The 9,876-nt window shown below is 38.0% G+C and overlaps 1 protein-coding gene and 2 long non-coding RNA genes across 4 annotated transcripts in view; 1 reads left to right on the forward strand and 2 right to left on the reverse strand.

The window, feature by feature from the left end:
* pip5k1bb (phosphatidylinositol-4-phosphate 5-kinase, type I, beta b) overlaps nucleotides 1–6,078 on the reverse strand; it is a 39,073-nt gene extending 32,995 nt beyond the window's left edge. Inside the window, exon 1 of one of the 2 annotated variants that reach the window (XM_023281487.3) lies at nucleotides 5,910–6,078. The gene's annotated coding sequence lies outside the window, so the exon portion shown is untranslated. Of the gene's footprint in view, nucleotides 1–260; nucleotides 401–5,909 lie in introns of those variants that run through there. The other variant, XM_023281488.3, reaches the window with a different exon arrangement.
* Nucleotides 6,079–6,797: 719 nt separating this feature from the next.
* On the forward strand, nucleotides 6,798–7,904 carry LOC129349174 (uncharacterized). The gene is made up of 2 exons (XR_008602072.1): nucleotides 6,798–6,995; nucleotides 7,613–7,904. It is a non-coding gene; the product is annotated as an uncharacterized LOC129349174 (long non-coding RNA).
* Nucleotides 7,905–7,909: 5 nt separating this feature from the next.
* LOC129349173 (uncharacterized) lies at nucleotides 7,910–9,097 on the reverse strand. The gene is made up of 2 exons (XR_008602071.1): nucleotides 8,912–9,097; nucleotides 7,910–8,250 (listed from the first exon to the last, which is right to left on the reverse strand). It is a non-coding gene; the product is annotated as an uncharacterized LOC129349173 (long non-coding RNA).
* Between the last annotated feature and the right edge of the window lie 779 nt (nucleotides 9,098–9,876).

Genomic DNA, 9,876 nt, shown 5'->3' on the forward strand with positions numbered 1-9,876 from the left:
GTCTAACGTTAATTATTCACTTGACATTCACATTCAGCAGAAGCAGAACAGAAAACAGTGACGGATGCTGGCCATAAAAATATCTTTCTGGTCATAAAATCTCTAAAATTTGTGATATTTCAAGAATTTCAACCTAAGAAAACGTGTATTCACTTACTTTATCATGCTATATCACACTAGTTATGAACATGCCATTTAGCAAATGTCATTTTTTACACACAAACACAAGGTTACTTTAACCTACTGCACACCACACGTACCTCTGGATCATATGGAGTAAATACATAAACGCAGGTTTTCGGTAAATCACGTACAAAATGGGAGACTCCAGCTTTCATTCTCCAATAGAGTTCAGATCATGGAGGGTGAACAGTTGTCACAGTCCAAGTAATAAAGATGAGTTAATCATAAAGTCCTGACAGGGTGCTGTTGTCAATCAGTAGTATGTGGTATGTGCTGACAGGAGGGAGCCTGGCCAATGAATGAGGACAATAAAACAGATAACAGAAAGAGAGAACAGCCCATGCTGTGCTGAGGTGGAGGTGCAGCACTGCTGTTCACAGCTGAACAGGTGTGGAGCCTGAGCCTCACCAGATCAATAGAGTATGTGGGTCAAACTGACCACTGACCTGTCGAAGGATTTATGCTGCACAGTATCTCCTTGTTCAGCAGTGCTCTGATTCACAGGGCCATGGAAACAGTCCATGTAATTCTTTCTGTGAAACATTTCTGAGGAGGCCTGGGGCTCAGATTGAAAGAGTCAAATGATCTACAACTATTTCCATTCTGGATAAGCAACAAATATTTTATCTCGTAAAAACATAGAACATGCTATTTATTATGCTTCACAAAAATCTGACAGCAAAGGTGCTAACAAAAGATGTTAAAAACAGTCAAGTACGTTAACATTTTTTTTTAAAAAAACTTATGAAAGTAACTGCAAAAATCTGTAAAATAATTACATTTTTAGTGCAGTTAAGCACAGCAAAACAGCATGACGTCATGATCACATGTTGAAGAAGGAGAAAGAAATTACTATTTGTAAAATAGTCTGTACAGTTTTGGCCCATTTTCTGTTTGTTTGTGTTTTTGGTCAACATACCAATTAATCCTTTTTCTGTGAATTTAAGAGATAATATCTGTAATTTAATAAAATGCGGAAAATCTGAAAAACAACATTTTTTTATTGTTTTAAAACCATTTTTCAGTTACATAATTTTTCTTATAATAGCAAGTGTCTGTAATAATGATTTTTTTGCTGATTTAAATACACAAATAAAATAATAAACAATGTAAGATAATGAATTACTATTTGTAAACAATGCAGATTTTACAGTTAGGGCCTTTTTTATGTTTACATTTAAATTTTTAAAAATTCAAGGATTTTACTGGTTATTGTCTGTAATTTAACAAAATATTGAAAATCTATAAAATAACATTATTATAAATAACAATAAAAAATAACAGCTAAAATGATTTAATACTTTTAAATTCTTAATATAAAAACTTTTTCTTATAAATAACAGCAAGCATTTGTAAAATAATTACATTTTTTGCTGATTAAAATTGAGTAGAAAAAATGAAATTTTACTGTAAAACTCATTTTTGATGTGGACACTATTTACAGTTTTGGCCTTTTTTAAGCTATAATGTACAGTATCAGTCAAAAGTTTGGACACAACTTCTCATTTAATGTTTTTTCTTGATTTTCATGACTATTTACATTGTAGATTCTCACTGAAGGCATCAAAACTATAAATGAACACATATGGAATTATGTAGTAAACAAAAAAGTGTGAAAGAAGGCAAAACATGTTTTATATATTAGCCACCCTTTGCTTTGATTACTGCTTTGCACACTCTTGTCATTCTCTGGATGAGCTTCATGAGGTAGTCACCTGAAATGGCTTTCTAACAGTCCATCTCATGCCAAACCATCTCTGTTGGGTTTAGGTCAGGTGACTAGGGAGGCCAGGTCATCTGACGCAGCACTCCATCACTCTCCTTCTTGGTCCAGTAGCCCTTTCACAGCCTGGAGGTGTGTGTGGGGTCAATGTCCTGTTGAAAAATAAATGATGGTCCAACTGAACGCAAACCGGATGGGATGGCATGTCACTGCAGGATGCTGTGGTTGCCATGCTGGTTCAGTTTCGAATAAATCCCCAACAGTGTCACCATCACACCTCCTCCTCCATGCTTCATGGTGGGAACCATGCATGTAGAGACCATCCACTCACCTTTTCTGTGTTGCACAAAGACATGGCGAGTGGAACCAAAGATCTCAAATTTTGACTCATCAGACCAAAGCACAGATTTCCACTGGTCTAATGTCCATTCTTTGTGTTTCTTGGCCCAAACAAATCTCTTCTCCATTTCCTTAGTAGTGGTTTCTTAGCAGCTATTTGACCATAAAGGCCTGATTGGTCAGTCTCCTCTGAACAGTTGATGTAGAGATGTATCTGCTACTAGAACTCTGTGTGGAATTTATCTGGGCTCTAATCTGAGGTGCTGTTAACTTGTGATTCCTGAGGCTGGTGACTCAGATGAACTTATCCTCAGGAACAGAGGTGACTCTTGGTCTTCCTGTCCTGGGGTGGTCCTCATGTGAGCCAGTTTGGTCGTAGCGTTTGATGGTTTTTGCAACTGCACTTGGAGATACATTCAAAGTTTCAACAATTTTCCAAACTGACAAACTTTCAGTTCTTAAAGTAATGATGGACTGTTGTTTCTCTTCACTTAGCTAATTGGTTCTTGCCATAATATGGATTCTAACAGTTGTCAAATAGGGCTGTCAACTGTGTACCAACCTGACTTCTGTACAACACAACTGATGGTCCCAACCCCATTAAGAAGGCAAGAAATTCCACAAATGGACCTTGACAAGGAACACCTGTGAAATGAAAACCATTTCAGGTAACTACCTCATGAAGCTCACGGAGAGAATGCCAAGAGTGTGCAAAGCTGTAATCAAAGCAAAGGGTGGCTATTTTGAAGAATTTAAAATATAAAACATGTTTTGACTTATTTCACATTTTTTTGTTTACTATATAATTCCGTATGTGTTCATTCATAGATTTGATGCCTTCAGTGAGAATCCATAATGTAAATAGTCATGAAAATCAAGAAAAACCATTAAATGAGAAGATGTGTCCAAACTTTTGACTGGTACTGTAAATTAATACTATTTATTGTGGTTCTACTTGTTAAAATTTGGAAAATAGCAGCAAATTGTTCAAAACATTATAACTAAAAACTGTTTTTAAAAAAATAGATAATTTACACTACATGAATTGAAGTAAAGGAAAATAGTAATCTGATTTGTTGTTGCTACAACTGAGCAGAGAAAAAAAAACACAAGAAGAGGTTGACATGGTGTTGATCAACGTGAGACGACAAACACCAGACAGAAAACAAACACTCCTGTGGTGCCTTCAGCTCGCTGCAACTGGGACGTCGCACATTAGCGAGAATCTGTCAGCGCTCAGGAGTGAGAGAGGATCCTCTGGGAGAAAAATTAGAGAGGAGAGGTGGCACTAAACACACACCAACACTACGAGGAGCCAGATATCGTTATCACAACACAGAGGGGCCATTTTTTCCTTATCAGAACATCTTGAATGTAACCAGACCCAACACAGGGCCGCACCCCTGTGTGGACACAAGGCCCATCAGTCAGTCAAGCCACTATCAGGAATGAGAGAGACAGAGCTAAAAACTACTGTTCAGGGCACCGACTTATGTAACTGTCTTAATGAGTCTCATATGCTGGTTATTTAGGTCCTGTCACTACTAGGATCCCATGGTACAGTGCGAGCACAGTACACAGAGTGCTCTTTGACCCAAAATCACAAGACTGCACTAAAATCCCTTCAGCTCTTAATTGTTGTGCTACCTCTTTTGAGCAAGCCCGGGCGGCTGGGAAAAGATGAACTGCAGCAGATTTGAAAAGGTAATCCTCTGCTCTGTGTTACAGCGTTTATCGCTTTATCACAGTTGCAGTCAGCATCGCAGTTTAATCACTAATTTAAGAGAGCACGAGAGGCACCGAAGTGAAACCCCAATAAGAGAAAAGAGCTCAGAGGCACAAAATAAATATGATTTGTGTTGACAAGGCTTTGGCCCCACAGTGCTGTGGCGCCTCTGCTGCTGCTCAGATGGAAAATATTACATAATGCACGGATGCTTCTCCCTCTGACGGGCAACATATCAGTGCAAGGGCAGCAGCCAGCACATGATAGGAGCTCAGGTGTTACTCCAAAGGAGAGAGCAGGAGATTTGCATGAGCTGTTTTCCCTTTCAAACATCCTGTGCTGCGAGCTGACTAACCCGGCCGCCTCGCAGTCAAATGAGGAAGAAAGACGCAATTGCAAAGTCATATTCTTGTGTCATCATTGTTGTCTTTGTACTACATCCTGGCTTGAAAACAGTCAGATTTTCATGATTATACATATTTTCTATTCAGCAGTACATCACAGTTTCATCCCAATTAGAGTCTGAAGTATTTCAGGGAACAACGATAAGATATTTTTACCATATTATGCTTTATTTACAGTGCTGACACACAGGGTCATAGGGCTAGGTTGGTGCACGGCTGAGGAAATACACTTTTCACTTCAGGTGTTTTCAGATTAGGCAGGCTAGATTTGGAAAAGCAACTAAATCACAATGCGCTGTCAGAAAACTCTTCTGTTGCATGAGTTCAAAAAACCCAGAGTCATTTCTAAAGGGAAGCATTTATCATTGATGTTACTGACGCTCCTCAGTCGAGGGCAACAACAAATAAAAATGCAACTGCCTCACATAACAAAGGGGCAAAGCCACATCAAAGTGTGCCCGTGTCACGCCTCACTATGACAAAGCAAGATCCTCAGACATAATTCAACAATCAACAACTGACATCCAGATCAGCAAGCTTTCATTTTCCCAGCACAGTGTACAAGACAACCTGTTGTGTCGTTTTCTCTTGGGACTGGCAAAACTGTTTTTATGGTCACAGCCCTGTGAATAGTTTGGCGGTGAGATGGATCACACTGGAGGGGACAGTGAAGAGCCTGGCTGCCAACTACCAGCGGGAGAAATGTAGCACTTCGCTGTAAAGAGCGGTGATGATGTGATACATACTGAGGCTCAGGGATAATAAGTTCAGAATACAGTAAATCCACCATCAACAACACATATTGGGCCAAACAGACTGAACACAAACATTTTCAGTGATTGACAGGTGTAGACATGAAGGGATTTTAATACTATTGTTATGATTATTCTGCACTGGTACACACAGGAGGTTAAAAAAGAGTCAGATTGGTTATAATGATTATGGTCTGAGGCAGAGACTGTCTTCCTCTTGTTACACTGCTATCAACATGCTTGCCTCATTTCCCATTAAACTGGGCTTGTTTCTCACTAAAAATGTGCAAGACAGTTTTTCAGACACACGAACGAAAATACTTCCCCATTAATTAGGAAACAGCAGCAAAAAGCAAACGATGATTGAAACACAAGTGAGTGTCCAACAGCTTCACACTGGAGTCCAGTAGAGTAACCACACTACAGGCTTAAACAGCAACAAGAAGAATTCAATTTACAGTTTGAGGATCAAATTCATCTCAACAAAACAACACAGAATCTTCACTTATAATCAAAATATATAAAAATAATCTCTTTTGTGGAGACATTCCGTGTCTATGAGAAGATCAGGTCAGTTATTTCCCCAGAATGACACCTTGGCATCGTACTATAAACTGAGAATCTGGATGATTTGGTTCAGTTGTAAGCACACACCTGCAGTTTTTTTCACCTGTCGCGGCAACACCTGAGAGCTGACACCAGTACAGCGAATGCCTGTGTCACTACTTAGACTATTTCACAGATCTTTACCAAACATCTACCGCGTGATGCAGCAAACTCACAGTGATCGTCTTGTTATTCTTGTAGAAATAGTGCTGTCCTGTGCTGCAGTCCTCACACAGAGCCCTGGTTCCTGAAGCGGACGATCCCCAGCCGACAAGTGAAGGCGGTTCAGAGAAATGTACGCAGCGTTCGTCTCCAACAAGAAGTCACTCCTCTGCTGAGAGCAGCGAGAAGCCCCGTGTCTGTCCCTGCCCTGCCTCTTTCTCCCTACAACCATCCACTCAGTGCACCACTGGATACGAGGAGGAAAAGCGACTCCAGCACGCCCTCTGCTGCCTCCACAGGTCTGTCCAGCAGCAAAAAACACACTAATTTGATGAACTGAAGTTGGTGCGTCGATAACAAGGTGGGAAGAAGTGTGGAATCACAGGAATGCCACAATAAAATATAAATAAATAAATAAATAAATAAATAAATAAATAAATAAGGAAATAAATATGTAAATATGTAAATATAAAGAGAAATAAATAAATAAATGTGGAAATAAATGTGGAAATATAAAGAGAAATAAATAAATGTGGATATAAATGTGGAAATATAAAGAGAAATAAATAAATGTGGATATAAATGTGGAAATATAAAGAGAAATAAATAAATGTGGAAATAAATGTGGAAATATAAAGAGAAATAAATAAATAAATGAGGAAATAAATGTGGAAATATAAAGAGAAATAAATAAATGTGGAAATATAAATGTGGAAATATAAAGAGAAATAAATAAATAAATGTGGAAATATAAAGAGAAATAAATAAATACATAAAAAGGAAAATTTTGTCTTTGCTTTTCCCTTTTCTCTTTTTGTTTCGATTTTGTCATTGTCTTTTTCGTTTTGCATTTGCCTTTTCCTTTTGGCACTCCTCAGTCCACCAAGTAAAAACAATGACAATAGACTCTGCTTTCATTTGGTGGACTGAGCTGTCAATCAAATGGCTCTGGGCGGGGCTTTCTGTCCAGGGTGGGTAGTCGTACCTGATCACAGGATTCCTTCCTGACGGCAGCTCCTAGCATGGCTGAAGTCAAGTGATGGCACCGTGTCGCTTCGGCTGATTCTACCAGCAGACACTGAAAGGGCTCTGATAGTTTGGTAAGTTAATGTTTATTTTCTTATTGGTGCCGGTTTTAATGCACTTCATATACACCTGTAGTGTCAGATATAATGTGTTCCATACACTCCGGATGTCGATGGAGTTTATTTCTGTGTGTGGGTTGACCAGAGAAGAGAGTTAGCATCCAGTAAATATTAGCTTTAATGTGAATTAGCGATGCTAACCGAGCTAGCTGCTCAGTAGTAGCCTGATTAAAGCTAACGTAGCATTAAGCTAACGATGTTTGTGTTGTGTTTCATGTAAACAGCTGAAGTGTGTTGTGTTAGTGTAATGTGGTACATTTAGTTAATAAAACTGTCAGTGGAGACGCTGGTTCACATTAATGTAGCGTTTAGAAAACCTAAATGTGATTAAAACAGTGAGGTTAAGGTTCTGTGTTGTCAGTAGTCCTGAATATCTGCTGAGTCTCTGAAGTTAAACTGGAGAAAACAGTAAATCTGCTGTCTAGTCATTAACATTGTTTAATGACTGATTCACATGTTGTAGTACGTATTCCTGCAGTGTAGATTGGAAAAATAAACTCCCAGAATATGATCAAAGTAATGACGAACCTCTGCTGTTGATGCTGATACTGTGACATCTCTCTTCATCTCAGGTGTCTCATGTTCACTGTGAGGATCTTCTGAGTGAAGCCAACAGAAGAAAAACCTCATCTGGTTGTGAAGAAGGAGACTGAATGGACGACATCCTCAGTGAACCACTTCCTGTTTAACTTTCAGTTACAGAAGGACAGACCAACTCTCAGCAGTTTATTATTCTCTGTTCTTAGTATTCACAGGTTCTATTTATCACCTTTAACTGCATCTCTGCTGTTGGAGCAGAAATACAATATAAAAAGTCCATGTTATTTATAGCAAATATGCAGCATTAAAACATCAACACATTCAGGGCAGGAGCTTCATTATTACCTTTATTGCACATTTAAAAACTACATTATTTAACAATTGTGAACTGTAAAGATGTGTAAACACATGAAATAAATGGATGAAATAAACAACGTGTTGCTGACAGTAAAGTGTAAATACTGAACAGTCACAAGACAAGTTGTATTATGAAGAGAGGTGCTGAATCTGCAGAATTATTGTTATTACTGGAAGGATGAGGAGGACATCAGTGCTGCTCTTCCTCACAATGATGAAGGTGAAAAGACTTCAAACAACCACAGCTGGATGTTCATGTTCACTGTAGTTCTCAGTCCATCAGAGCAGATGTTCCCAATGATCCAGACCAAGGCTGGAAGGAAAAGACAATAACATTGAGAAAAAGATCTACAAGGTTCTTTCAGTCCAACTGCTGGAACAATAAATCTAATAACTGTAGTGTTCATCATTACTTTGACCATATTCTGGGAGTTTATTTTTCCAGTCTACACTGCAGGAATACGTACTACAACATGTGAATCAGTCATTAAACAATGTTAATGACTAGACAGCAGATTTACTGTTTTCTCCAGTTTAACTTCAGAGACTCAGCAGATATTCAGGACTACTGACAACACAGAACCTTAACCTCACTGTTTTAATCACATTTAGGTTTTCTAAACGTTACTTTAATGTGAACCAGCGTCTCCATTGACAGTTTTATTAACTAAATGTACCACATTACACTAACACAACACACTTCAGCTGTTTACATGAAACACAACACAAACATCGTTAGCTTAATGCTACGTTAGCTTTAATCAGGCTACTACTGAGCAGCTAGCTCGGTTAGCATCGCTAATTCACATTAAAGCTAATATTTACTGGATGCTAACTCTCTTCTCTGGTCAACCCACACACAGAAATAAACTCCATCGACATCCGGAGTGTATGGAACACATTATATCTGACACTACAGGTGTATATGAAGTGCATTAAAACCGGCACCAATAAGAAAATAAACATTAACTTACCAAACTATCAGAGCCCTTTCAGTGTCTGCTGGTAGAATCAGCCGAAGCGACACGGTGCCATCACTTGACTTCAGCCATGCTAGGAGCTGCCGTCAGGAAGGAATCCTGTGATCAGTTACGACTACCCACCCTGGACAGAAAGCCCCGCCCAGAGCCATTTGATTGACAGCTCAGTCCACCAAATGAAAGCAGAGTCTATTGTCATTGTTTTTACTTGGTGGACTGAGGAGTGCCAAAAGGAAAAGGCAAATGCAAAACGGAAAAGACAATGACAAAATCGAAAAAAAAAGAGAAAAGGGAAAAGCAAAGACAAAATTTTCCTTTTTATGTATTTATTTATTTCTCTTTATATTTCCACATTTATTTATTTATTTATCTTTATATTTCCACATTTATTTATTTCTCTTTATATTTCCACATTTATTTATTTCTCTTTATATTTCCACATTTATATCCACATTTATTTCTTTCTCTTTATATTTACACATTTATTTCCTTATTTATTTATTTATATTTTATTGTAGCACTCCTGTGATCCCACAGTTGTGGAGGCTGAAGAACAGGAGAGGAAAATTGCAGGAGTCTCAGCTATTTTATTCAGCTCCACTTTTTTTGCTCTGCGTCAACAAAACCTAACAGTTATATTGACAATAAGTGAGAGATACATCAAAATGTGGAAATAAATAAATCCATTAATTTTAACAAAGATTGTAAACACTTAGTTTGTAGTATGTGAAACTGTAACAAATTATCAAGTTATCAGTGGTAACACACTCATAGTAAAGTTATGTTCTCTGTAACTCTAATTTCTCGTAGGAGTGACAATTTTAAAGTTAACCATTCTTAAACTGCTTTTTTAAAATACCATTTTTTTCTATGCATTGCCTAACAATTATGCTGACATTGAGAGCTACATCAAAATGTGGAAATAAATAAAACCATTAATTTCAACAAAAATGGCAAAT

Source organism: Amphiprion ocellaris, chromosome 6 (assembly GCF_022539595.1).
Source record: "Amphiprion ocellaris isolate individual 3 ecotype Okinawa chromosome 6, ASM2253959v1, whole genome shotgun sequence".
Taxonomy (NCBI): Eukaryota; Metazoa; Chordata; class Actinopteri; family Pomacentridae; genus Amphiprion; species Amphiprion ocellaris.